The 17,431-nt window shown below is 39.1% G+C and overlaps 1 pseudogene; it reads right to left on the bottom strand.

The window, feature by feature from the left end:
- Positions 1 to 554: 554 nt before the first annotated feature.
- The window catches only part of LOC112311049 (T-complex protein 1 subunit zeta pseudogene), a 92,304-nt pseudogene continuing 75,427 nt past the window's right edge, over positions 555 to 17,431 (bottom strand).

Below are 17,431 nucleotides of genomic sequence, written 5' to 3'. Positions count from 1 at the left end.
AAATTTGGAGAATGGCATGAAATTTTACTTTATTTTATTTTCAAATAATATTTAATAAGGTAGATAACATATGGTTTTCTAACATGTATTTTAATATCACAAAAGCTAAAGCAAAATGTCCTATGCATTGGGTGAATATGGCCTGATTTATGTGTAAATACTGAGTGTAATTTAAAAAATACTGTAATTATGATTTCAGACTTTGGAATTTGAATAGATGCCAGTACTCTTTCTTCTTATGGGAAAAGAAAATTCCTTGGAAGCTTTGGCTGGGCAGCTTAGTTGGCTCGAGCATCATCCTGATACACCAAGGTTGCAGGGTTAACCCCTAGTCAGGGCACATACAAGAATCAATGAATGCATGAATAAGTGGAATGACAAGTCAGTGTTTCTCTCTTGCTCTCTCTTTCTAAAATCAGTAAATAAATTTAAAATTTTTAAGAAAGAAAATTCATTTGAAAATCATTTGAAGCTAGGACAAAAATTCCATAGCTGTATTCTTAGGATCACTCTGTATAGTCTTCATGATTCAATAATACAAAGGAAGCTTCAATTCAACCTTTTAGAGAAGAGAATCCATCTTACACGATCTCATCAACCAGGAGAATGCTGGTGACAATCACAGAGCAGGAGTGAAGAAGCTGTTTCTTTACACAATAGCAATCCTGGGTGCCTGCTTCTGCTGCTACCATTGGCTCACCTGTGTTCAAGTTCACATCCACAAGTTGACCTGATTCTGAATGTTCTCCTTGAACTTTAAGTAGTGTTTTCTGAAGATTAAAACTAGAATTCTGAGCAAAAACTTTGGGAATAATGAGCAAATGAGCATCAGCAAATGCTTGAACTCCAAGTTGGGCCCTGCCCATATTTACCGTAAACTAATATTTAGTCAGACCTTCTGCCATTGCCATTGCCACTTCCACTGCACCAGTGCCTGGAACGACACAGCTATGGTCAACAGCATCATAACAGCTCTCAAGCCATCTCTTATTGCACCTTTTACTTGGGTGAGTGTTTGCTTATTTGGTTCTTAGACCAATAATATGACGGAATGAGGACTGTTAATTTCTCAGTAAAGGTGAACTTCTAGTCTCCCAATGTATTCTCATAGACAAGTCCTACAGGTCCCAAACCATCAGGATTTAGGTCATCAAAAGAATTTAGAGCTACCCTGCCACAAGCAAGAGTCAGCCTTTCCATAGTTCTCCTTTTAGCTCTGGGCAGAGCTATGATGCCTTCTTTTGTGAGAGAATCTAAGAAAAATGGGTCAATTCCCTTTTGATCGATAACAACAAATTCTTTATCTAAGTCACCACAGTTTCTTTTTCAGTTCTGTTAGCTTTTAACTCTATCTTCAATGAATTTTCTTTCAGGTTTTAACTAGTTTCTGTCTCTCTTCTGCACACTTGTAAAAAAAACAGCCAGAGTTCACTTGAGTTTTTTTCAGATTCTAATGGCACATTGTATGTGAAGATGTTTGCATGTTCTACTCTTTTTTCATATCAGGATACCGTACTCCATGGTTCAAAACAAGATCTCTTATTAAGGTTTATCGGTTTCAGATTTATGTTTCATCTGCATGATCTCAACCATGAAAAGCTCAATAGGTTCATCTTGTGTTTTAACGGCCAAATGGAGTCAACTACAATTTCTGTTAAGACATCAGCAAGTTCTGCATGAACTTTAGTACCAGAGATGTTCTGGCCACATCTATGAGCATTTCCCTGTTCATCTCTTTGCTTACTCTGACTTGTTCCAAAAACTGTAGTACCTTTTCCTTAGCAGCTTTAAATCCTTCTGCTGTTATCCTGGGATGAAGACCTTCAGAAATGTAGAGATCCGCCTGTTTCAGCAGTTCTCCAATGCTTAGGACATTGGAGGGGGTATCGTTACCAGTTATGTCATCCCGGGCGATTGCTACTTTGACTATTAAGGAGGCTGTTGGGTATTGAATTTACCTTTCATGAAGCAGTGCATTGCCATCTTTAGTAAGTCTGGTGTCTCCAGAAACAGGAATCTTCATGGGGCCCGTAGGCCCCAAGTTGGCCTCAGCATGTCCTACAGTCCCCAGGCTTCATGGATGTTGACTGCCAATGCTGCCCGTGCTCGGGTCCCCCTGGGTTTGTGGTTCAGGGTCTTCCCGCCAGCCACAGCTGAGCCAGCAGCAAAGGAAGAGACCTGTTGTGAAGAATGCTCAAAATTGGCTCAGAGACATAAAATTGTATTGACTTCTCCTTAAATAACTTTAGATCTGTCTTTTCATGAGCTGCTACATGTCCTGATGGTCTCTTAAATAGAACACATTCAAGCCAAAGTTCCACATTCATCTTCCAAACAGCATTTTAAAGAACTTTCTAATTTCTATTAGTTGTTTGTGTTACTACCTTGTAACAGCACACACATAAGATGCCTACTTCAGTTATCTTCCTTCAAGTCTTTCGGCATACAATTATCAGATTACCTTTTCTAAATAAAAGGGTGGATTAAAAACTTTATTCAAAAACATAAAAATGTCTTCATTAACTATTGAGTTCAGGTTTTGTAGCTCAGCAGAGTTTTTCCAATATTTACCTTCATCCTGTGCTTTTCCTCCCCTTCCTTCCTTCCTTCCTCTCTTTCCTTCCATCTACTTCTCCAATGTTATCTCCTAACCAATCATTTCCTAAAATATTGTCCATGGTTCACCTGAAGAAGAAAAAACAAAGACACTTTTAAAAATGCATATTTCTAGGCTTAGCTCCAGAATTTCTAAGAGTAGGACCTGAATACCTCCTGAAAATGAAATAGTATTTACTCTTAAGACTCAGCTCAAAAGAACTTCTCTCTTTAAAACATGTAGTGCTTTTCTTCTGGTAGTTCTCACATTCATACTTGGAGGAGGAAAAAGAGGAAGAGAATTGCTGCAATTTTTGTGCCGGGAACTGTTTTAGTCACTTTACATCGATTATTTCATTACAGCTTTGCAATATCATCATATACTTTATATAGCGGAAAACCGAGACTTAGAAAGGTTTCATTTGCCCGTAATTACACTTAGTAAGCAGGGAAGCTTCCACTTCAAGTCCACAAAGTCCATACTGAGCTGTGAACTTGCTCAGACTCCATTCTGATGCGTCTTTGTACATTATACACTTGTCTCATGTCTGTCGCTGAGTAAACTCTTTGTGTACAAGTCCTTGATAAAATGGCTCAGTGGAAAAAACAATAGATGAAGTCAAACCAATCTCTGCTTGAATTCTGGATTTGGCATTTCTTGGCTTCTTCCAGCTGGCCCTGTGGTATGGCCATCTGCCTCTTGTTCTGAACACAGCCAGGTAATAGAAAGAAGGATGAAGATGAGAGGTGCAAAGGGCAAGCACCTGCTGTCTTTGAAGGAAGATATCTGGAAACCTCATCCTACCCTTCTGCTGATATCCCATAACCTAGTCCTATAAGCAACTTAGCTTCAAGGGAAGAATTGGAGCTTATTTCTTTATCCATGCGGCCTTCAGCCCAATTAAAAATCAGAGGACAATAGATTTGGAGAGATTTCTATGCCATCCAATCATAATGGACATTTAATTTCTTTTCCCTGCATTTCCCTTTCTCCAGTTACAATACCTTGGTCTTCGTCTGAGCAGCATCCCTTTCTGTCTCACCACCCAGGACCTTTAGGTGAATCTTATTTCAGACTCCAGTGGAGAACAAATGCTCCTGGTCTAGTCAGTCAGAGATGGGTATGTGATTCGAGTCAGTTCAAACACACCAAATTAGAAAGAATCCTGAGACTTTGCTAGAGAACTGGCAGAGACAAGTGCCCTCCCTGCCAGGCTCGAAGCCATGAGGAGGTACCCTGGGGGTCTGCAGAGTGTACAGCCGTCGCAGAGGGAAGCAGAACTGAGAGGCAGAGGTGGCGAGATGGGTCCAAACGACATCAATTGAGGCCCAGGATGAAGCCCTGCTGAAGGCTGGGAGCTACCAGTGGATGTTTTATTTACATCCAATAAATTTCTCGTTTTGCTTGAGCTCTTTGGAGCAAAATTTTCTGTTCCTCGTAGTGTGCTAAATAAACAGAGATTCAATAAAAGGTCACCAGTAAGACAGTCGTCTTTGAATTTCTCACACCAGCACACTTCTTTGTTCATAATGGATGCTTCAGCATTAATGATTGGGAGAATCAAAGAAAAAATGAATAAATAAGTGACTGTGACTTAGGGCAACCCTATGAAGTTGAAAGAATTTTATTAGTTTGTTTTTCTTTCCAAATACCTTCTCTGACCATGTTTACTTTGAGAAGTCACAATGATGAAAAAATAGGCCAGATGGCTTGGGATGTTTTTTAGAGTTTTTCTCAAGACCTTGAAAAGAAACCAAGAAGGAAAGATCTCCCCAGTTCCAGTCAGGTTTTGCCCATATGTGAAAGTAGAACCATTTCCAAATAGTTTCCAACTAAAATTTTATTTTCACTAATCATCTGTCGCCTGTCTTCTTGGTGATGGAATGCTATGAGGGCACCATTTCAGTGTCATGAGATGGTGTCCTCATGTAGACAGACAGTTCCTGCTCAGGTCCCCTGCAAAGGGGCGGGGAAACACTTCTGCAACAGACCCTTCAGTGCAGCAAAATTCTAGCATTGTTACTTAGACCCACTTTGCTTCCAGAACAGATTTGAGTAGGCTTTCAATAAAAGGCACACGTACAATAGATTTGCTAGAACTAGGAGAAAGTAACAAGTACCGCACAACGAAGGGTGATTACATCTATTGATTACAAACATTTTTTTTAATAGCTACATTTCTGGGAGCTTACTGTGTGCATGGTTAAGTGCACTGTTCTAGGCACTTAACTTCTTATCAATTCATTTAATTCTCGCAGCAGCTCTATGGTGGTAGCTCCTATTATTTTCATTTATGGTAAAGGAACAGAGTATGGAGGTTTAGTGACCAGCTTATAGTCATATATCAGTATAGGTTCATATAGCACAGCTTAGCCAGGATTTGAACCCAGTCTAATTCAAGATATGAGTTAGGTAGAGATAAGGAATGTCGTTTTAGAGCCCATCAGCCAGGATTTGAATCCCTTCTCTTCCATTTACTAGCTAATAATCTTGGCAAGTCACTTAACTTCTTTAAGCGTCAGGTTATTCATCTGTGAAATGGGGATAATGACACTTAGGTCTGGGGATTGAGGGGAAGACACACGTGTGAAGATGTGTGGTACAGTGAGTGGAACAAAGCAAACGAGGCGTAAGGCTAGACTCTACGTGCAACTCTTTGTTATTTCCTTTCAATAACACTCCCATAATATGAAGTAAATGTTAGCTCACTAGCTATGGAACCATGAATTGTTTCTCTTTTCCAATGTCATTTGCAAAGACATCATCCATCTCTCACCATTTCATTCTGGTGACATTGCTAAGGTTGTACCCCTAGGGAAATGACAGAGCTCTGACCACTGAGGAACCTTCCAGGGGTTCAAACTGGACAAAACAGAGGAGTGGATAGGATGTGAAATAACAACATGGAACAGACTGAGTGTCTGTCAATTTTCCTCACTGAGTATGTAAACCCTCAATGAAGCCCATCAAATCCAAAAGTAGGATTTAGCTGGTGCAGCCCAGCTCCCCTGTGTGCTTTTGAAATGAGCTTTTCTTTTTGTTAAGCAAATAAACAATAAACTCCCTATCTGCCTGTCCTCAGAACCACAGTAAAGAAAGAGTGACATCGTCACTCAGGGCTGCCGACACGAAGAAAAGATGTGGCACCAAAGCCAACGAGCCGGTGATTATGTGGAGGAATGGCCCTGTTACAGAGGTCACTGAGGGCTGCCACCGCTGGCGGAAAACCCTGATGTGTCACCGTGCTATGGAGAGGTACGGAGATAAGCAACATGCCTCCGCTTAATCACTCGAAAAGCCTTAAATTCAAGCACTTTGTGTGTGTGTTTAAGTTAAATAAACACAACTCAGTGGGGAAAGAAAAATCACACACCTTCCAGATTAAGTTCCTTACTGCAAACCTTGGCTGAGAGCTCTCCATTTTATACTAGGAGTATTGCTGAAAGGTCGAGAGGTCAAGCATGAGCACATGGGCTGGGGATACAGGGCACCTTTCCCCTTTCTTGCTGGGAATTAGCTCGTAATTAGACTTTACAGGTCCCAAGCTGGAATTACTTGTTAATGCAATAGAGTGCTTTCTTTTAGGGAATCAGAAAGTAAAAATAATTTACAGCGAAGCCCTTGACTCGATGCTTCTACCAGAGGGAGGAGGCAGCGTCACTGGGAGCCTGCCAGAGGCTCGCAGGAACTTGCTCAGTTCGGGGCGTGACACGGATGTTTCATCTCGCTTTTTCCTCCCCTGCTTCTCTCGCCCCCACTTTCTCTTCCGTCATGCCGTCTTTATTTCACCTTCATCTTCTAGCTCTCGCTCCCCGTCTTTCTTTTCTCTTCTTTCTCCTTCCTCCCTTTTTAAATTCCATTTTTAATCTCTCCTTTCCTCACTTTTGAAGTTTTCTCTGATTTGTGCTAGGCATCTAGGGGAAGCAATTCGGAGGTTGGGGGAGCAACACAAGTGTATGGGCTGAATGTCTCCATCCCCCCTAATCAAGATGCCCAAAGTGAGTGTATCAGAGGTGGGCCTTTTGGGAGATTACAAGGGTGGAACTCTCCAGAATGGGATTAATGTTCTTATAGAAGAGGCTCCATTTAGCTAGCTTGCCCCTCCTTCACCATGTGAGGATACAACAAAGAAGAAGTCTGGGCCTAGAAGAGGATCCTCCCTCAATCATGCTGCACCTTGACCCAGGACTTCTAGCCTTCAGAACTATGAGAAATGAACTGATGTTGTTCATCAGCTACCCAGGCTACGAGAGTTTGTTATAGCAGCCCACGTACATTGAGACAGCAAATGCCAACTTGAGATCCAGGTCATGCTAACCACTTACCAACTTTATATTAAATACAGCCCTTACTCAAGCTAAGTCCATCAGTAAGACACACAACGGCGTGTCCCTCAAGGTCAGGATTCGTGATGACGAAATAAAACACAAGGAGGTATGATTTTATTGTATCTGGTAACACACATGAATGACTAGGAAAAACCCCAAAAGCTCTTTTTTCTTTTAAAGCTTCCCAGTTCTTAGAATTAATACAAATTTATTACAGCTGACAGGTTGGGCTCTAGGTTTTCCAGTGCTTCTAATTCAAAACATCTAAAGTTTATTTGTTAGCAGAGGTAGATTTGGCTCTGCGCCAGAAGCAGGCAAACCATGTCAAAACTTCATTTTAGTAAAAGGCCTAAATGCAACTTGTTCTATTGTTAAATGGTCTCAGTTCACAAGAAGAAAAGCTGTAGGAAGAACACGATGATTTCAAAAGCTGGACTCACTCTAAAAATCTACCCAGTTCTCCTGGACTTCACCAAACTCTGCTTCAGGACTGACAGGGTCCTGTTAGAGGTAGTCCACGGGACCGACTACAGCTGTGATGTGTTTTTACCTCCAGCATGGCAAGCTACTGCAAAGGCCTGCTTAGCTGTTGCAAGTGTTTGGAGAGGTATCTTGGGAGAAAACAAAGTTTAAAAAAGGTTGGGCAATCCTCCGAGGTTGCACTGGCTTGCCAGAATGCTACTCCATTTCATCTTAAAAATAATATTTTGATCCCAGACCATACCATGTTTCTGGCTAAATGTTACACTTAACAAGCTTTATGCAAATTACCATACACAGTCACAAACTGTTTGCAGCTGATTCCATTTTTAGCAATGCCAAAGGGAAGAAGGAATCTCAGAATGGTGAGTGTATTTGATATGCCTGATACTGCTCTCAGAAGGCCAGCTCCACCCAAGCCTTCCCCCAGGCCAGCATTCCTGAGAGCTTTTCAAACAGCTCCCTCTGGCAGGAAAACCCTGGAGGCGCTGCCAAGTTCCCCTCCAGTGCCTGAGCCCCTCCTCCCTCAGGTCTAGAAGGAAATCTGGATGGCTCAGCATTTTGGCTGGCTTTGTTCCCCACGGCACCCCCTCCATCTGTGATGGAGGCCTGCTAATTTGCTAGCCTCCGCAGTGAAGCCAGAGAAGGGGAGACAAGGGCGACACCAGTGGCTGTGCTGTGTGTGTGTAAACCTGTGTAGACGTGTGCATTCCGGCCCCGGGCTTTTTTGGAATTATTTTAGGATAAAGCCACAGGGTAAGGTGAGTGAGGGAAGGTTTCCAGACTTAGGGAAGGAATTGCGCACGGCCATCAATTGCCCTAGCTGATACTGGAAACCTTTTGTATGCTAACTGGAGGCTTCGCTTTCTTATTTCTTCCTTTGCAGTTTTACTATGAAATGTTACATACATACAAAAGAGTAAATTTGTACGTCAACTGTAACTAATTAGCTTGAGTAAGGGCTGTGTTCAATATAAAATTGGCAAATTGATAACTAAAAGTAAAAAAATTTAAAAAGTAAAAACTGAATATGATATAATGAGCATAAATATGTGAATGAGCATATTTACATATATATTTTTGTGTGTGTCTGTATATGTATGTGTAACTATATAGCAAACAGAAAAATAAGTGAGCACCCATGTATATAGCATGCAGGTTAAGAAATAAAGATAGAAAAAAGGGAAAGTTCTTCATACCTTTGACAAACCCGCAGTTCTTCTCCCTTCTTTTTAATGTTTGTAACTCATTGTGTTTACTTTGCTATACATGTAAGTATCCCTGAATAAGCATTGTTGTACTTACATGTTTTCAGAAGTTACATAAATAGAATACTTAATGTCAATATCTGTAACTTACTGTTTCCACTGCATATGATTATGAGATTCATCTGTGCTAATGTATGTTGTGTATATCATGAATGTAGCTGAGTGTAGTATGAATGAATGAATGAGGTTCACTTCCGCCGTGGTAGAGCATTTCATGCTATGACTGCATCCCAATGTATCACCCATTCTACCGTTCAATAGCCGTTGAGCTCTTTCTGACTGCTCCGGCTGACGTGAGCAGCGCTTCCGTGAACATTCTCCTACCTGCCTCCTGGTGTCCATGTGCATGAGATCCTCTAGGTACAAAACATGTGTGAAAAAACGGGGTCATGGCATAGGTCTACCATCAATTACACTACCTAACGCCACTGCTTTCCAAAGTGGTTGTACAGATGGACATTCCCACCAGCAATATATGACCGATCAGGCCGTCCTACATCCTCGCCAGCATTCGGTGTTGCCAGACTCGAATAGTTGCCAATCTGATGGGTACACGATAGAACATTATTAGGATTTTAATTTGTGCTGCTCTGAATAGGAACAAGTCTGAACATCTATTAATGTGTATTGGCCATTCATACTTCCTTTTTTGAATTCCTATCTTTTCCTCTGGGTTTTTTTTTTTTTTGGTCTTTTACTTGTTGGTATATAATTCTTTAAAAAACTACATTCCAGATATGAACACTTTTTTTTTGTTTTTACATATGATAAATGTTTTTTTACCTTCTTTTTGAAGCCCTTTGATAACAGAAGTTTTTACTTTCAATGCAGTCAAAATTACCAACAATTTCTGGTTATAGTTATCTTTTTCCACTTGTTTAAGGAATTGTGCCTGACATCAAGATTATGAAGCTACTCTATGTTGTCTCCTGAACTTTTAAAGTTTCGTTTTCACATGTAGGTCTCTAATACATCTGTAGCTGGGTTTCATGCATGACGTGGGAAGAGTTTCTTTTTCCAAATGGATAATGAAGTGTCTCATCACATTACTATCTTTGCTCAGTCTACGCTGCCCTCCCCCTTGTGTCACACACCAGGTTTCCATATACACGGGGTCCTAGATTATATTCCACGAGTCCGTTTGCTACATGTGCCAAGATCATGTTCTTACCTGTTACAACTGTGTGATGTCATGCTTTTTGTAGTCTCCTTGCCTTGTTGTTCCTCCCTGGGAGTATAGCCGCTATTCTTAACCTTTCGTGCTTCTTCATAAATTTTAGAATCAACATGTCAAGTTTCACTAAGAACTCTACAGGAATTTATATTAGAATTTTGTCAAATCTATAAATCAATTTGGAGAAAATGGATATATTTACAACATAGAGTATCCAAATCTTCAAACATGCTTCCTTCATTCCTTTGTTCCTCCTTTCCTCTCTCCTTTTCTTCCCCCAGCCCCCATAGGCAAGCATGCTAATTTGATATGAATCTTTTCATTTGCATGTGTTTTTTCAATATGTAGCTAAATGCAATTTATTTTTATGACTTTGTAACACTTTTCATTTAATTTTTTATTGAATTTATTGGGGTGACATTGGTTTTTGTAACATATGCTTTTGCATGTATTTTAATTTCCATAAATGTTATTGTATAATATCATATCTTAGTTTTTTCTGAGTCTCAGTTCTCTTTTTCAGATACATTTAAAGTGCTTATATGCATATCTGGACAGTGCTTGCTACCTGCTGCATAGAACTCCATCCTTTGAAGCTATCTTGCTTCACCTATTCACTCTCCCAGTTATGGTTACCCAGGTTACCTTCAACTCACTCCACCCCCTTATATGCAAATAATGGTTCCGCAAACAGCCTCATACAGGTAAGTGTAGGGGAATTTTTGTGGGGACAATACACTCAGAGGCAGAAATGCTGTGTCACAGTGTGGCTATGCCTCACAGGACCCTATTCTGACTGATTTCTCCCCAGAATGGCTGCAGTGCTTAGTTCCCATCTCCACCTTCCTGCCACATTATCTGACTTTCCAGTCTTACAGTTATAAAAGGTTGTCGGTTCATTTAATCTGCATTTTGCTTACAACTAATAACTTTGAGACTCGTGACAAGCCTATTTGCCTTTTGGGTTTCCTTTTCTGTCACTTAGTTGGTTATCTGGAATGATTTTGTTGTTGATTTACAAGACATTGTTACATATTCTCAGTATTAATCCCTTGTCTGTTTTAGTCTGTTTTCTTTTATATCATATGTCTATTAACTTGTTCACAGTGCCCTTTGCTGAACATAAGTTCTTTATTTTAAAATTGCATTTATTTATTTATTTTCCAGTATTATTAAGATGGAGATATAATTGACAAATAAATTGAGTTAGTTTAAAGTGTACAACATAATGATTTGATATATGAATATATTGCAAAACAATCACAAGTTTAACACCCATCACTGCACATAATTATAATTGTTCTTCTTATGATGGGAACTTTTTAAGAGCTACTGTCTTAGCAACTTTAAAATATACAAATAGTGTTATTAGCCATAGTCACCATACTGTCCATTCCATCCCCAGTACTTATTCATCTTATAACTGGAAGTTTGTACCTTTTGACCCCCTTTACCCATTTCCTCCGTCCCCACCTCCTGCCTCTGACAGCCACTAGTCTGCTCTCTGTTTCTGCGACTTCAGTTTTCTTGGATTTCATATAGAAGTGAGATCATACAGTACAGCTGACCCTTGAACAACACAGGTTTAAACTGTGCGGGTCCACTTACCTGCAGATTTTTTTCAATACAGCTGGGCCCCTGTATCCACAGGTTTCACATCCGTGGATTTAACCAACTGCTGACTGAAAACAGCATTTGCAGTTTGAGGTTTGGAATCTGTCATGTAGAGGGCCAACTGTATGCATTCTTCTATGACACTTTATATAACAGTCTTGAGCATCGGCAGATTTTGTTATCTCAGGGGGTCCTGAAACCACTCCCCAGCCAACACCAAGGGCCTACTATTAAGTTTTGGGGGAGTCAAATTTATATGTGCATGTTCAACTGTGGGAAAGGGAGGAGATGGCACCCCTAACTCCAGTGCTATTCTGGGTCAGCTGTATTTGTCTTTCTCTGTTGCATTTTACTTCACATAATGTCTTCTCTCTAGAAGTTACTTAGATTTTCTTTAATGCTATATATTTAATAACATTTTCTAATTTTCTCCATGAATTCTTATATATACTCTCTAAGATTTATTCTTAGTGTTTTATGTTTTTAATGCTATTTTAAATTCTATATGTTGAAATACTTACTGTTGGTTTGTTTCTGGTGGAATGAAATGTGACTGATCTTTGCATGTTAATCTTACTCCAGTCATTTTGTTAATCACAATTATCAACAGTATTTGCAGATCCATTTTGGTTTTCTCTGGTTTGACATCTTCTTGCAGTGGATTGAACTGTGTTTTCCCTCCCAACCCCAGCCCCCGCCCTCAAATGCATGTGTTGAAGCCCTAACTCCCAATGTGATGTACTTTGCGGATGGGGCCTTTGGAGGTGATTTGGTTTCAATGAGGTCAGGAGGGTGGGGGCCTCACGATGGGATTAGTGCCCTTATAAGAAGAAACAGGGAGCTTGTTTTGTCTCTCTTGCCACGGGAGCACACAGCAAGAGAAGATGGCCACTTGCAAGCTAGGAAGTGAGCCCTCAGCAGGAACCGAATTAGCCAGTGCCTTGATCTTGGAAATTCTAGCCTCCAGAATTGTGAGAAATAAATTTCTGTTGTTTGAGCCACCCAGTGTATGATATTTTGTTATAGCAGCCCAAACAGACTACTGCAGTTCCTTTCCGTATCTTTACATTTTTATTTCGCCTCACTCTTCTAGCTAAGGTCTTTAGGAATCTTTATTATTACTTTTATTGTTGAATAAAAGTAGTAATAGGAGGTATCCTCACCTTTCTGAATTTAAATGGAATACTTCTTATTTTTCTCCATTACCCTGATTTTAAGTAGACACAATCAAGTTAAGGATGAATCCTTCAATTACTACTTTGCTAAGACTATTGAATTTTATCAACTGCCTTATCTGCATCTGTTAAGATGACCATATGATTTTTCTTAAGTATATTAATCTGTTAAATCATACCAATAGATTTATAATGTTCCAACCTTTTATTTCTTCAATAAACATTTTATACACATTGTTATATATTGTATTCTTTTGTTTTAATGGGCTTTGTTTTTTGGTTTTGGTGAGATTTATTGAATCTATGTTTATTAGTGCAATTAACCTGCAATTTTATTTTCTCATGTTCTTATTGCTTATTCTGATATCAAAGCTATACTCATCTTGCAAAATGAGTTGGGGAGTATTAGCTCTTTTATTCTTCTGTAGATTGAATAAGGACATCATCTCTTCCTTGAAACTTTGTTATAACTCCTTTATAAAATTATGTAAACCTGTTGTGAGAAGAAACTAGTGTTTCAATTTCTTTAATGGTTATAGAAATATTCTAACTTTCTGTTTCTTCCTATGCTTGGTAACTTATAATATTTTTCTAGAAATGTATCTATTTTGTCTAAGTTTTCAAATTTATTGGCATTAAGTATTAATAATATTCTCTTATTAAATTTTAATCTATGGTGTATCTGCAGTTATATTCTTCTTTCGTTTCTTGCATTGTGTGTTCTTTCTGTTTTGTCCTTGATTGATTTCCCCCATAGTTTTGGTTATACTATTAATCTTTTTCCAAGAACAGTCTTTTGGATTTGTTGATTCTCTGTATTATATCTTTGTTTTTCTACCTAATCTATCATTCTCACTATATTATTAAAGATTTTATAATGACTTAAAAAATACCTGACATTTATTGGAATATTGGCGTTTGTCGGGCACCATACCAAAATGCTACATGGATATCTTACACATTATCTATTTTGTCTCCATGATATAGGAGGATGATACTATCACTAATCTAATTTACAAATTAGGAAACTGTGACAGTCATGGAGCCACTAAATCGCAAAATTGGAATTCAAATCCAAGTCACAGGTATGGTTCTATTCTTCTGTTCCTCTATTTTCTTTGAAATATAACACAGAAAATAAGGACTTTGTTTAACTCCAGGGAATAACTTAGTAGTGCCGGGATTTCAGGTATGGTAAGGAGCCATGGGAAAAGTTTGTTGAATTTGGAGTTGAAAGCGATGGTCAGTCATGGCTGCTGTCTTCTGAGGTATTCTAAGGACGGCAGGATGGGAGAGCCTAAGTGTTATCTCAGTCCCATCCAGGCTTTTTATTTCCAGATAAGTCTTAACCAAAAAATAATTGTTGAACGTAAAATAAAGTGCTTTCTTCAAATTGTCTTGTAATGAATGATAATATTGTTTTGAGTGTCAGTTTTGAAATAGCTTGTTTAGAATTACTTTTCAAAGCATTTTCCAATGCTGCATCTAATTCTCACACTTCTTACAACTTCAGAGGCCTGTAGGTAGACAGGACAGTTATTACCACCCTTCAGATGCAATTTGAGAAGTTGTATAACTTACTCAATGTTATGTGCATAGGGAGACGCAGAATGATTCTCTAATGCAGATATCCTGATTCCCAGCTTGTTCATTGCTTTTAAATTTATACATTTACATATATTTAAGATCCTCTATATGTAATATACAGTGTTGAGCACTGCACTGTAATAGAAAATTGTTTAAGTCATAGATATAAGGCATTCACAGAAATAATTATGATACAATGTTACAAGAGAGAGATTCAAGGGTTATGGAAAATTCAGAAGAGGGAGAGAATTTATTTTTGAGTGGAAAGACGAGAAGAATTCTGATAGCTTTTACTAAGCTCCAGATCAATCTTTAGAACTAGTTAAGCCCTGGCTGGGTGGCACAGTTGGTTGGAGCATAATCTCGTACACCCAGAAGGCTGTGGGTTTGATTCCTGGTCAGGGCACATACCTAGGGTGCAGGTTCCATCCTCGGTCAGGATGTGTATGGCAGGCAACGGATCAATGTTTCTCTCTCTCTCTCTCTCTTCCCTTCTCTGTAATCAGTGAACATATGCTCGAGTGAGGATTTAAAAAAAGAATTAATACCGAATATTATATTTTGCAATATATTATTGCATTACATACAATCGAATAAACAAACCAGAATATCAAAGAAAATTCTGGAAAACGTTAACTAAGTGTGTAGCTCAGTACACTGTAATACGACTCTCAGCTGGGTTTTAGGAGCTTTTCCATATTTCTATAGGACCATGCTAAGACCACCACTCTCACTATCAGACATTCCCTATTATGACCAAGAAAAAAACTATAAATGGAATTGAAGACCTACCTTCCCCTAAGAAAACAACAGTACTAATGCTATTGTATCTCATATACCTCAGTCTCTTCCAGGAGTTCAAAAAGCCAGGCCATCAAAGAACACAAAAATATCTCCACATATAAGGGTCTGCATCCCGCATCATCTAAATCCTTCTACTCTGCTCTCTGTCGCTTATGTTCTTTGACATAATCTTCCACACCCCTAGTATCCCCTCTGAACATTCACTCCTTTCTCTTCTGATCTGCCTAAAACTTGATTCTCCCCTTTATCTTATGATCTATCTAAATAGGTCAAGAAAAGTGGATTCCAGTTCCTTTCCTTGAACCCCTCTCGAGTGGTACCAGCTTTTTCTCACAGTGTTCACGCTATGGACCCAAGAGATAGTTGTTGGTGCCCTCTTAATTCATCATTGTTTTCCAGCTCTTTTCAGTCTTCTCTCAAAACCTCCAAATATTTTGAAGCATACACGATTAGACAAAACTACCTTATACTTGTTCTTGTAATCATTTCCTGATCTTTCAGCCATACAGCTCATCAAAGCTTTTAGCTCTTGGTTCATGGTCTTTTTCTGTAACTATTCCTGTCATCATTTTTGGTGACTTTCAATAATATAGATGGTCCATGAAACAACCAGCCTCCCAGAACCTTGACCTCTTTACTTGAAATGATGACTTCAACCAATCCACCTCAGCCACTTATTTTCATGGTTAAACTGCAGACCTCATCACTGTCGTTAACATCTCCAAATCTTTATTTCAAGAATTCTATTCTTTGACAATCACTCCTAGCTTTCCTACACATTTACCCGAGTATTCTAATCACATTTCTTTGGTCCATCGGGAACTTCAGTTCATTGCCCATACCTTTTTATTCCCTTTAACATAAAGGGAATGTACCTCTCTTCTCATTTCTATCTTTTTAAACTAGACTAAGTTCCATGCTCCATCCCTACCTTGCATACAGCCTAAACACCCTTTTCCTGCTTTCTCTCTGTAAGAGTCACCTGGCAAACCACAACCCTGGTTAAATGAAACTCTCTGCTTCCTCTTTTCCTGCGTCTGAGCAGAGTATGGCCACAGGAAAAACTCTATTGTCATACCGCATAGACTTGTTCTAAATCTACAGCCACAAAGCTCAAATGGATCCTCAGCACTGCTCAGCCAATTTTCTTCATCTCTTTAGTCAATTTCCTTTCCTACTCTTTGAGAAGATTATTTCACAATTTCTGTCTCTTCAAACTTATTCTCCCTTTCTCAGTCATAACCGATAATCTCCCTTGCTATTTCTCTGAGAAATAAGAGCAATCAGAAGAGAAAAATATATCTTCCAACACCAAATTTGTCAATTTAATTGTATCTGTCCTTCTGTCTTCTGCCATCTCTCCTGGTAAATGAAATAAACTTTCCTAGTTGCTGTCAAATGCTTGTGTACTGGCTCTTACCTCCTATAATGTGGTCAAGGACTCTGGTCTTCCCTTCTCTCCTGAATCCCAGTTTCCCCTTTTCTATAGGGCCAGTTCTATCAACAAGCAGAACTAGTAGGTCATCCCTTGATAGAGAAGAACTACTCTTTCATTCTCCAGGGATGGAGGAGTAAGTTATCTGATTGGTGAATAAAAAAGCTCAGTTCAGTTATTTCTTCATCTCTTTCCTCTTTGGAATCCATTTCCCTAAAGAAAGCTCCCATTTTATTCCTTTTCTTCACATTGTAAGTGTTACAAGGACAAATTCTAATAGGGAAGGTTTACAATTGTTCAGCACTGCCAGAAACTGGGCAGGTAAGTCTGCCTACTTCTCTGTAAAATACTGTCAATCACAACTGGCTAATTGACTTAAATCCACCTGCCCCCAAGAGTAATGAAAGTAATATTTTGATCTTGAACTGCCTGTTTCCTACCTTTCAGTAGATTCAGAATGTGTGCAGATGAAGGGGATGTTTTTTGTTGGGTTCTCTCAAACCCCCAAATCTTCCATACTAAAAATATTCCCTAGAACTTGTCCTCCTCCATCTCTCACTGTATATTAGAAATGCCCTCCGTTAAAGCCAAATGCCCCAAGTTATTTGGTCTGACTCACTGTCAATTTGTCCTTATCTCCTTTCTCCTCTTGAGACTTTCAGTCTCAACATACCACTAAAACTATTTTGTCAAGAGCACTAAATGACTTACATCTTACTAAATCCAAAGGTCAATTCTCAGTACTTGAATTACTCAACCTCTCAACATCATTTGCCATTGTTGATTACTCCATCTTTCCTAAAATGCTCTCTCATTCTCTCTCTCTGTCTCTCTCTCTCTCCTGCCTGAATACCACACTTGGCTTCTTGGAAACCACTTAGGTAGGTATTCATCCCACTTAACTGGCTAGGTCACTGGCGAGTTCCTTTTTTATTCTACTTCATTTTCCATTTCCTACCATCACATAATT

The sequence above is a fragment of the Desmodus rotundus genome, chromosome 7 (genome assembly GCF_022682495.2).
Source record: "Desmodus rotundus isolate HL8 chromosome 7, HLdesRot8A.1, whole genome shotgun sequence".
Classification (NCBI taxonomy): domain Eukaryota; kingdom Metazoa; phylum Chordata; class Mammalia; order Chiroptera; family Phyllostomidae; genus Desmodus; species Desmodus rotundus.
This window is presented reverse-complemented; position numbering and strand designations above follow the sequence as displayed.